This window comes from Mizuhopecten yessoensis, unplaced genomic scaffold (assembly GCF_002113885.1).
Source record: "Mizuhopecten yessoensis strain PY_sf001 unplaced genomic scaffold, ASM211388v2 scaffold10423, whole genome shotgun sequence".
In the NCBI taxonomy this organism is placed as follows: Eukaryota; Metazoa; Mollusca; class Bivalvia; order Pectinida; family Pectinidae; genus Mizuhopecten; species Mizuhopecten yessoensis.
Window position 1 is genome coordinate 46242 of NW_018408539.1, and position 13345 is coordinate 59586.

The window sequence follows — 13345 nt, forward strand, 5'->3', positions numbered from 1 at the left end:
CCCCCAAAAAAAAGGACCTTCCCCGTTTATTCAAGCAGGTTATCTGAAAGATACATACTGTTGTTTGGCCTTAGTTACTGTGTACTGCCCATCCGATTATCCAACAACTATGACACCGTGTTCTGTCGCTCTTCAAAATGTACTTATACAAATGGAAATAAGTTTTAAAGACAGACGAAGCAGTGTCTTCAGTGGAATTTGACATTATTATTTATAAATAATTATAACCTTGTCGCAGGAAATCACAGTTCTTTGCTTCATATTTCATAATAATCATATTTCAAGAGAACCTTGTTTACTGCATTGTTTAGCTACAACAAGACCGGTAAACCCTTACTGCATCGAAATGGAAAACAAAAACACGATAATAACAATTAATCAGGCTGCCGTGTCATTGTTATGTGTATCGTCTTCTTCAGTCACTCGGAACCCAGGTGTAGTATTGCTTGTACTTGCTCACTTTTCTAGAGCGGCTCCGAGTAAGGTAAAGACGACCGGGAAATTGAATGTAAAAGGGAAACATATTGTTTTATTTCCTTGTCATGTGATCAATATAATTTAATCAAACACACTGTTTAATAGATCATATAAAATTATAATCATATTCAAAGTCCTCTTCAATTATTCAATACAGCAACTTTCTTCGACAAAAGCAGCTTACATGTATACTCGGTAAGAATTCTCCGCAAAATCGTGACATTGTTACTTCCTCATAGTAGAAATATATTCATAAAGCATGTAGCAATCGCCTACTCATCAAAATCATAGAAGACTAAAGGATTATTAAAGCGAACACGATGGAGCAACAGACTTTACTACATTTTGTATTAACGCGTTTCATAAGGAGACTGGATAATTATTAAAGCGAAGACGTCGCAACAGCAGACCAGACTAATAAGGAATATAAGGGTCCAATATATATACATTGTACCGACGACTATTTATAACAGGCCGGCGACCACTTACATTACTACTCTAGACATTGTAAATGTAAGAAAGCATACATTTTTATAGAAAAATTAAGTTTAAAAACTGAATAATGGACCTTATATGTATGCGGAAGGAACAAATAGTATGCGGCGTGGCCAACATATGTCAAGTTAATCAAGCCGCTTCACTGGAATAATAATGTCTATCAAGTATTTTAAAATAAAAATTGGTGAACCTAGTACAAAATAAGACAAAGACATGCATTCGTTACCATAGTTACCCTGTTCCATTATTCGCATTGGCAAGAATTACACGGAATTGTACCATGTAACCATGTTGATATTTTTATAAGTATAGTAAGTGTGCTGACAATTTTGATTAAAAATACAAAATGGTTCTGTTACCACACAGACAATGTTATTGTATAATATTTGTTACCTGTGAATGACTGCGGGTACATATCATTTGTACGTTCCCCTCTGTATTGGTACATACAAACTGTAAGCTTAAGACTGGGCGAATATCGATTTTTTTTGAGGTGAAACACGACTATGTTATAACCAACGAACGGTAATAACATGATCCTATGACTATCGTTCAGTAAAGTGGAATAATAAAAAATATCCGTATGACAATGAGCCGGTGACATTTGAATTGCTCGTACAAAAACAATTCTTTAATATTAAAAAAGGATCGTATGACAATCAATCAGCTTTATTCATATACTCGCATGACAATCTGCCAGCCGTATTATTAAAAATAAACTTGCAACGATCGTAAAACAGTGTTCATGTAGCAGTACTGTAGTCGATCAACGATAAATATTAGAAATGAGACTAATACGTTTGGTATGAATCATAAAGGCTGAGTTTGTTTTGAATTAAAACAGCAATTGCATATTATACTGAATGTTAAACATTAAGCTTGCAAAATTATTGTCCAAGCATTCAAACACGTCCGTTTTCTATGTCAAGCAAATTGTTAAAGGGTGGTTAGAGTTGAGACACCGGTCATTTACACTCTTTCCTATTTATTAAGCTTGCATACTACATGGTGATTGTTATTTTTAATTACGCTTGGTGTTTGTCATACGAGTATTCTTGATTCCTCGTGTTGTTTGTCTAATTATATTTTTAATAATACGGCTGGCAGATTGTCACACACGTATCGTTATACAGCAAATCGTGTGTCATACCATCAGCTTGATATCGAAGATCTGTTGATAAAGTTCTCGAAATCAGCTTTCGATGTCAGTTTGTGTTCACAACAAGCAGAGCCTTTAAAATAGTTTTTCATTTCAGTAATAATAAACATAACTTTAGTATGCATAAACAATACCTACACTCATCTGTGTAGCCCAAAAACAAAAGATTCAAATATCCCGACCATCCTACCATCACGTAACCCATATCTAGACGACAGTGCCACGGAGTGATCACCCATCCTCTTCCTTTTTTGTCGCTTCATTTATGGGCAAAGTCCAGGAGGGAGTCGCGGAGGCGTGTAAGCAATTATGTTGACCCTTCCTACCTCTGATCTTGATGGTGTGTAGGCTATGGACTTTGAGGGCGCAGGTGTGGCAGAGGTCGATGATGTTGTTTATCTCTCACATGTTTGCTCGGATATAGACGCTGGACTTTCCAAGTCGTCTGATGAGGTCCTGGAGAGGGGTTGCCCTCTGAGGAGGATTTCCAGAATGAGGGTGACCCTGAGGCTGCTGTGTTTAAGGCTCAGCATGTGTTGTCCGGTATGCGGGGCCTGAGGGCCGACGTTTCGCGGATTATTGGGGAGAAGGTGTGCCCAACACTTTCTGCGTCATCTTTCCCTGAGTCCAACACCCTTTTGGGTTCCTTGATTGATCTGTGGGTGTCCGCTCAAGAGATTGGGAAGCCTGGCTTCCTCTGAACCAGTCATATGCATTCCCGCCCTTTAATCTGATGGGCAGTGTGCTGCAGAAGTCTTGGTAGCATCATTGTTCCCTCCTCCCCATAACGCCCCTGTGACCAAGGCGGCCGTGGTTCCCGGAGCTTTTGTCGCTTCTGTTGGAAGAGCGTCTGGCTCTCCCTCTGAGAGCGAACCTCCTTCGCCAGCCTCGGTCTAGTACGATGCACTCTAATCCGGAGATCCTCCACCTTCACACGTTGACGCTATATCAGGAGGCCTTGCGCAGGTGGACTTTTCTAGTGACGTATCAGATCGCATCGCTCGATCGAATAGGTCTTCCTCATCTGACGTCTACCAGTCACGATGGACGAGTTACTGTGATTGATGTGTCGGCAGGAAGGTTGGCCAATGAAGACTACTGTCCAAGTGATTGCGGATTCCTTCTTTGACTGTTTAGGGACCGCAATGCTGCCCCTAGCACTATCGCTGGTTATCGTACGGCGATTGCCAGTGTACTCTCTTTTCATGGTAGGCCGGAGGTAGGTTCGACCTCCCCTCTTTCTGCCTTGATAAGGGGGTTAGAGTTTGACAGGCCTAGGGTCCGGCAGTTGGCTCTGCAGTGGAATTTGCCACATTTGCTCGTATCGCTGATGCGGGCACCTTATGAGCGTTTAGCGACTGCCTCCTTGAAGTGTATTACCTGGTCTCGGAGCGAAGGAGGAGTGAGACCCATGCCTTGTCCTCTCACTCCTCTTGCCTCTGGTGGTCAAGGAATTACTCTGCCGTTACCCTTCTCACTGATCCAGCCTTAATGGCTAGGAATCAGGTTCCTGGCTTCTCGCCCGATACTATTAAGATTCCGTCGTTGACTGCCTTTGTCTGAGGAGCGAGATATGTTGCTCTGTCCCTGTAGGGCGCTTCGGTTTTACCTCGATTTAACCAAGGGGGGTGGGGCGGGGTCATTGATCTCGTCTGTTTTTGCCCATTAAGCGGGGTCAGCAGGATATCTCCTCTCGGTCAGTGTCCCGATGGATCTGTTAGGTCATCAAGTACGATTACGGACACTCAGATGATTAGGTTCGGGCGTTGTATAAGGTGAGAGCTCATGAGGTCAGGGCTGCATCATGAGCGCTTCTGAATGGGTCCTCTTTTCAGGAATTCATGTCCGCTGCTTTCTGGCGCGGACATACTACCTTCACGGATTGTTACCTCCGGTCCTTGACTTCGCATTCCGATGGATTGTATTCCCCTCGACCGGTGGTGGTTGCACAGTCTGTGGCTGTGCCTCCACAGTAACTCAGTGATTTTTAAATAGTATGCTATCAGTCACCTCGGTGGTACACATGCTCGTTGCACGGGTAGGTATTCCATTTCTTAATTACTTTCGGGGCGTTTTTGGGGGGTTCCTTGAACCTTTGTCTACCTTTAGCATGTCTCGAGTTTTCTCCGTCAGCCTGGTATGCCTGGATTTGAAGCCTCCACTACGGCAAGACGAATCGCATACTAATGTTATGGTAATTATTACTGAAATGAAATTGAGGTTTTTGAAGTAAAACCAATTTTCATGATGTAATACTTAACATAACTGTATGGAGTCCCAGCCTGTATTCCTCCCATTGCCTCCTCATACCGGCTGCCTTTATGCTCCATACAAGGGGTTTTGAGGAGGGGAGATCACTCCGTGACTCTGTCGTCGAGATATGGGTTACCTGCCGTTAGGGAGGTCGGGATATTTGAATATTTTATTTTGGGGCTACACAGATGGGTGTAGGTATTGTTTATGCAAACCAAAGTTATGATAAGTATTACTGAAATGAAAATTGGTTTTACTTCAAAAAGCTCAAATTACAAATGTCCACACGAAAATCAACCATTGGTTTGTTAGGAGGCTCCATTCTGTTTTCGGTTTATGCAGCACAAATGACAGACTATATATATTACATAATAATTAATAACTAATCACTTAGTTAAAGTTAAGAGAAGGATAATTTAGTTCGAGGAGAGTCCGAGAGAGAGGTCCGAGCAAGCCAGTGATTGGGCAGCCCCCATCGACAAAGCTTGTTCGGAAAAGGGGGAAAAAAGAGAAGGGGTAAATCATTATGTAAAGTCTGTTGAAGTAACTAATTACTCTGCATCTTCAATTTTATAGGTGTGCCTGGAAAGAGATGTTTTGAAAGAGTTAAAAGTAGGTGCATTAACGATGTCCGATGGTAATTTGTTCCAGTCTAGTATGGTACGAGGAAAAAATGATTGTTGTCGAGTAAGTGTTTTCAAGTATTGCTGTTGGTATTGGACCTGATGGGAATTTCTAGGAATTCTTCTGGCTCGGTGAATCCTGTCAGTCGAGGATATGGCCACCGTGCCCTGATGTATTTTATAGAACATCTTTAGGCGTGCATCTTTCCTACGTTCTTACAGGCTGCGCCAGCCAAGAGTACCAATCATATCTGTTACACTAGAGGTATTCCAAAAGCGATTTGACACATAACGGACTCCTCTCCTCTGGACCATTTCTATTTTGTTGATATTATTTTTTGTGTACGGATCCCAAACAGAGAAGGTATATTCTAACGAGGGTCTTACCAAGGATTTGTAAGCCTGTTCTTGAAATGTTGTTGAGCTAATTTTTAGGTTTCTTCTGAGAAATCCTAGAGTAGAATTTGCCTTGTTGCAAATCTGGTCTACATGAGAGTCCCATTTCAAATCTGATCTGTAACGTGGGACAAGCGAGGTTGATCTCCAATTAGGCCAAAGAAAACTCAATAACGTATAAATTCAACAAAACACTAAATTTACATATACAACACAAAATAAAGCAGAATACATACACATTATAATCACAAAGTCTCTGCACAGGTCATCCAATTGCATCCAGGAATACGTTGAGTATGGGATCACAGCGCTGTAGACTGGGTACAGACCCTGCACTGACGGTCTGTCCGTTTGACCACAAATATCACAAATGATATCCACAAGGAAAGAAACTACAGACAAAATATCACTTGTCTGTCTGCATAGCCGCTGGTTGGCTGACTTCAAGGTACAAGAGATCTGACAACATCATGACGTACGATACCCTTGGAAAATGTTAGTACTCTCTCTTGTTCCACACACAGATACAGTTCTCGGAAAAATGTGCCTTTCTCTTCAACATGTATCCAATGCTCCTTTAAGTCCTGTCCGACAGCATCTGGTCCAGTATCATGACCCAGTCGGTCCTGTCCATCTTGCCTCACATGTCTTCAGTCCGCATTGTTGCCACTACTGGTCCAGCATCATGACCCAGTCAGTCCTGTCCATCTGGCCTCATATGTCTTCAGCCCGCATTGTTGCTGTAGAAACATAATCACGTTTAATTCACACAATTACACACACACACATAATTATAAGCTTTATAATGTTAAATGTTCACATTTCCAACATTATTCCTAAAATGAATCGTTAACACTACGAACATGACTATAAATGTAATATCGACACGTTTTAACCCGTAAAAGTGCTGATCCACGTGTTTATCAAGTTATATGAAAATTAACCGTTCACTCCCTATGGGCCTCCATAAAATGAAATTCATTTAGCACTGAAGTTTTATAACGTTATATCAAATGTGCAAATAACCTAAATACCTTCCAAATATCTAATACACATGTTTATATTTGGAAGTACGATTGAACTAATGTACATAAAACCAAAGTACACAATTACAAATCACTGGACGATATGCATGATTGGACCGCTCGCTGGAATAAAGCATGAACGACATTCAAAGGTTAAATAGCCCAGGTTAACATAAAATAACCAACTATTAACATAACATATATTACAAGCAGCTCCCAATTAAATACTTACCACAGTCTGTATGGTTTCTGTGCCCGTATTATCAACATAAACATCTATTCCGTCGACACGGCCTGATCGAGCACTGTCATGGCTCTCGCTCGTGCGTACTCACTTACACTACGAAACCTCCGTAGCGCCATACAGGTAGTAACGACACGACACAAATAATACAGACACACACGAAACGTACAACAAGAATACACGCGATCGTGACATACACCTAGGTATTTCACAGAAGTAACATGTTTTAATATTTGACCATGAAGAGAATAATTAAAAATAGCAGGTGATTTTTTATTAGAAATTGTAAGCATAACACTTATCTGGGTGGAAAGCCAATAACCATTTTTTCTCCCAAAGGGCTGGTTTGTCCAGGTCAGCCTAGGGTCCTTGCATCTTTCTCTGACGTAATTGTCAGATATACGATGGTATCATCCGCAAACAGTCTTCAAGCCTAGCCCTATAGGTATATCATTGATATAAAATAGGAACAGACAAGGCCCCAGCACAGATCCCTGGGGGACGACGGATAAACTGGTACATTCTAAGATTTGACGCTTTCAACAAATACTGATTGGGTTCTGTTATTTAAGAAGTTTGAGATCCAGGAAGTAGTTTTATCATCTATGCCATAATGGCTGAGTTTGTTGGAAAGAAGAGAGTGGTTGACCTTATCAAATGCCTTGGGGAAATCCATAACTAACTCATCCGATTGTTTTGAGTTGTCATGAGTTTTGGTAATATCATCAACAAATTCGAAAAGTTGTGTCTCGCAGGATCTGAATTTTCGAAAACCATCGTGGCGAGGATACAAAATATTGTGATGATCTGAATGTGTCATGATGTGTGACACTATGGCATGTTCCATTAACTTATAACAGATGCAAGTGAGTGATATAAGTCTGTAATTTACAGGATCATATTTTTGGCCTTTTTTAAATATTGGAGCAATATGGGCGGTTTTCAAATCTTGCGGAACAGTGCCAGATTGAAGGGACGAGTTGAATATTATACTCAAGAAAGGGGCAATTTCACTAGCTAATTCCCTAATTCCCTTTTTAAATAATCTGTTGCGTTTACTAATCAAACGTTTAATTTCATCAGATATACAGTGTTGGCTTTTTTTTTTTTGGTTTTGATATTTTGTGTGGTATAAATATATGTATATTCACCATAGAGTTCAAAAATGACTTGTAGTCACACCAGATGGTATTAGTATCAGAATTATGCTCCTTATTAGAAAATTGAAGCTTACGATTAAAAAAACCCATCTAAGTCATTCTTCATAGATTCCCATATAGCTTTTTTGTATAATGGAATTTGCCTTGGATTTCGTTTTTGTTTTAAAGTAGAAGCTAGGAATTCGGTTTTAATCATGTTTCAGTTCCAAGGATGATATCGGGCTTGACACTGTTAATAACATGATGAATAAGATGTTGCTTTGCTCACATTGATTGGAAGTTTACATTCAAAATACGTAGTGGCTTCAATTCCTCGTATGACGTGCTGTTAATGTTCTGACAGTCTACATGAAACCACTGGTCACATGTTTCACAGACAATTCCCTTATGTTCCCAGGTAACGGTCTTATCGAAGATACCACAAAGATATTTTGTGCTATCGTTGCTAGGTCCTGGGTTGGATTCAATGCCATTAGCTCTTAAAATGACTAAGACCAGCACATATAATGACACCTTTTTGGGCTTGATATCTTGGTGTTTGATAAAGAACTGTTTCTAAACGAACGAGATCAACATATGTTGTATTGCAATGGGGAACACATCAACATTGGTTGTTAAATTCGATTGACATATATGGAGGATCCAGTTAGATATTAAAACACACAAATAGTGGGCATTGGTAGGTAGTATCACCAGGGAAGGGCTGTGGGCTATGGCTGTCTGTACGTGCAAGCTTGATATAATATAGTCTTGGTCTTCCGGTTGCGCACGCAGAAATGGTGGATTGAAAGAAAATTCTCGGCAACGACTCTCATCAGAAAAGTAGTTTAACTACATATAATATAATTGATCGAACGTCATGGTTTGGTGAGAATGTAGAGAATAAATATATAAAGAGATACATCAAGTCGTTTTAAGGTGTGATCTTCAAGGAAATAAAGATGACGACGTGATAAGGTGTAGGGGACCATTGTTTACCTTTCTAGCACCGTGTCGCGGGAGACTAGTCAGGTGCATACTACGATCTGGACCAACAATCAACAACATTATATATCCGGGACACAGTAGAACCTACTAAATGAGTCTATCCAGGCTCTCGAAATATCTGGACAAAACCAAAGAAGACGTCGAAAGACTGTTCAAAAATAGTCAGTTTTCCCGCCATCTTGTGTTTGTGTCGGACAGCAAAGGGAGGCACCTATGTGACCAACAAAAGGANTAACACGCAAGGTAAGTGGCAAATACATAAACCATTCCATCTTGCCTGAGGATATCACAAACCAATACAAAAGGCTACAGTCATTACAAGTGCGATATGGAGACAAAATAAGGATTGTCATCCTAGAGTGCCCCCACTACTCAATAAAATCTTGGAACAGATTTAAAGGACACAGTAACTGCGAACTCTTTAATGACAGCGACCAGACACTGCGTTCCAGAGTAGATCAGCTAAACGAGGGAATCCGCAATATTAACCAAACCGTATTAGGAACATGTGCACCGAAATTCTCTGAGGACCTGTGTAATTCGCGGAAAAGTAGAAAAGGCAGGACTACAACCAAGGTATCGTACGTTCTACTGGAAGATGGAGTCCACTCTGGACCCACACTGGCCTTATACTGGATGAGGAGGGTCCTACTAACCCTTATTAAAAATTACTGTACCTGAACCCAACACTTAGAATACATGTGGGATTAAAACCTCATAAACATCATATTCAAATACATTCAAACATATATATATCAAAAATGGATTCAAACATATACTACAGTAGCAGCGAGGAGGACAGCTGTCAAAATATCCAGGTAGGCAAAAGAAGACGAGACGATCACACAGCCAAGGAACTATTAACCTGTGGTAAATGTGAAACACTTCTAACAACCAAAGCCGGTTTCATTACGTGTGACTGTTGTGGTATACTATTCTGCCAAGATTGCTCAAAATTGCCCAAGAAAGTATACAGACACCTCGTAGTCAACAATATCGCGAGTGTAACCTTCAATTGTAAATCATGCAAGCGCATTCAACCCACGCTAAAAAACATTGATGACTCAATGAAAGCCCTAAACATCTCCAATGAGAAACGTATCAGAGGCATTGATACTAGGATATCAAAACTAGAAACCGACACCACTCGTCGAATAAGCCAGGAGATAAAAAATAATCACAGGAGAGTATAGAGGCAAAGATGGAAATAGTGTTAAGGCCATGGTGGATGCAAGGAACAAGGAATTGGAAGAAAGAAAAAACAAGGCGAACAATATCGTTCTTTTCAATGTTCCGGAACAATCCGATTCTGTCCCAAAAACAAACAAGGCGCGAGACGAAAATGTCATCAGGAAAATCAGTGGAGCCTTGGAAGTACAGGACCTGGCCATGCTGGCACACTTCAGGATGGGCAAAAAGAAAGCAGACTTTACAAGGCCTTTAGTAGCTGTCCTTGGAGAGAAAAAGCAAAGGAAAACATTACTAGAGAAAGCCAGGCTGATTAAGAACAGGATGGAAGAAGTTTTAAAACGGGTTGTGCTAACTAGGGACTTAACTCAGGAACAACGGAGGGAGAGGAAAGAAAAGCTAGAGAATAGAGAGCAAACTGCAAAGAAAGTGCTGGCTGGACCCCCACATCAAACATCACCACCAACCAGTGGTAAACTTACGCAAGGGGCGAGTGGTCGCCTGATGGATGGGGATTGCTCCGCCTCAGGCCCACCTGTCCCCCAAGAAGGTAATCCTCATCGCCAAATAACAGACAGCCAAGACACCTACTATCACAGCAACACGAACCTAGCTCAGGATTGGAACCTCACTCCCAATAGACCAACCAACACAGGATATAGAACTTCCAGTGGTAATCCTACGGAGGGGACGAGTGGTTACCTGACGGTTGGGGATTGCTCCGCCTCGGGCCTACCCGTTCCCCAAGTGGGTAACCCACATTGACAAAAGACTCCCATCCCAGGCCCTAATTTCCACAGAAATAGGAACCAATTTGGCCCACAGGCAGTCCGTGATCTGAACTTCATGACTCCAAATAGATTGACCGGCACAGAATATGGAACGGGCTTCCCACTAAGCCCCATCATCAGGCCTAGCGTACTTACAAATGCTGTACAAGACTGTCAAGACTCGTCAATTTTTGAAAACACCACGCTAATGGACCAGGACAGCACCCTTATCTACAGACAGCAACAGATCAGATATACAACACCACGACAGTGTAACTGAAGAACCCACCTCACCAGAAGTAGAAAGAGCATAGGAAAACAGTTTTACCCTTTTAAACAGAAGTGTCTCATTTTATGAACAGACAGAATCCCTAAACGTATACTACTCCAACGTAGACGTGCTAACCTCAACTAAGAAATTAGAACTTTGCGAATACATCAGTACTGAAAACCCGGATATCATCTGCTTCACCGAGATTTTTCCAAAACTTACAAACCTACCCGTGGATACCCAGTCCTACCAATTAGAAAACTACACAGCCTTTTTCGGAAGTGATAAAATCAGAGGAGTTGTGATCTACACCAAAAATACCCTGTGTGCGGAACTGGTCACAACAGAACAAGATGAACTATGCCAGGAATATGTAACATGCACAGTCAGGCTCAACGGAACCGACAAACTTAAGATATGCTGTGTATATCGGAGCCCAAACAGTTCCACCGAAAACAACAACAAGATAAACCGACTAGTAGCAAAGCTGGATGCCACTAACACTACCCACATACTTCTGCTGGGTGACTTTAACTACAAGGAAATCGACTGGGAAAGGCAAATATCCCTAACCAGTGTGAACAACCCTACCAGTTTATTCCTTGAAAGCATCCGTGACAATTTCCTCTATCAACATATCCAACAACCAAAAAGGTATAGGGAAAATCAGATCCCCTCCATATTGGATCTAATATTCACCAACGAAGAGGGAATGGTCCAGGACGTAGACTACAGGGAAGGACTGGGTAAAAGTGACCATTTGGGAATCCAATTTAAACTCATCTGCTATTCAGATCCTCCTACTGAACATAACAACTTTTCAAAAAAGAACTTTTTCAAAGGTGACTATGAGAGCATTAACCAATCCTTAGGCGATATTGACTGTACTCATCTAGAATCTATTCAAGGAGTAGAAGAAACCTGGAACAACCTTACTGTTTTTCTCCAAAATTGTATTGACAAATTCATACCAGTGAGTAAGGGATGTACCACCAGGAAATTCCGCAACCGAGAACTGAATCTAGAGGCAAAAACGGCCATATCTGCAAAAAGGCGTCATTGGATTAAATATCTCCACTGTAAAACTACTGAGAACTTTGTGAAATACCAGGAAACCAGAAATATCGCAACAACGGCAGTACGCAAATCTAAATACCACAACGAGGAAGATCTGGCAGCGAAAATCAAAACAAATCCAAAACTTTTTCTGGACCCACGTACGATCAAAAACCAAAGTCAAATCAAGCATTGGAGGAATACAAAAACTGAATGGCAAATTTACTATCGACAATAAAGTCACATCCGACACCCTAAACAACTTCTTTGCGAGTGTTTTTGTTAAGGACCAGGATACACCACTACCCCCCCCTTCCTAGGAGAAACTTTCACGAACCCTTGGTAGATATTGACATTACAGAGGATTATGTAATAAAGGCGATCAAACGGATTAACCCAACTAAATCACCATGGCCGGACAATATCCATCCAAAACTTATCTCCGAAACAGCTGAGGCCTTAAAGAAACCACTACAAATTGTTTTCAAGAAATCCCTGGAAAACTCCCAACTACCAACATCATGGAAAGAGGCAACAGTTACACCAATTTTTAAGAAGGGATCGAAAAAGGACCCCGGCATTTACAGACCTATCAGCTTAACGTCTGTACCATCAAAAATTATGCAACGGCTCATAAGGGACGAAATACTCACCCACATGACTACAAATCATTTATTCACGCCGCATCAACATGGATTTAGGCCAGGGAAATCGTGCTCCACACAGCTACTCTAATCCTTGGAAGACTGGTATAGTGGACTGGAAGCTGGATACAACATAGATGTAATCTATTTAGACTTCAGTAAAGCTTTCGACAAAATTTCTCATCGCTTTCTTCTACACAAGCTTGAACAGTATGGAATAGGGGGCAAAATTCTAAGTTGGATAAGTGCTTTTCTGGATAACATGATACAACGAGTAACAATAAGCGGGACTACTTCTAACATAAAGTCTGTCACAAGTTGGGTACCACAAGGAAGTGTTCTTGGACCGATACTGTTTCTAATCTACGTCAACGACATGCCTGATATGTTAAACTGCACAATAAAACCATTCGCAGACGACACCAAACTTTCAGCGAAAATATCATCACTAGAGGACCGGCAAAATCTACAAGACAACATTACCAGCATGTGTGAGTGGACCCAAACTTGGCTAATGCAACTGAACACAACAAAGAAGAATCCGAGAAGGACCTAGGTGTTCATATAGACAATCAACTAAAATTCAGTACCAAT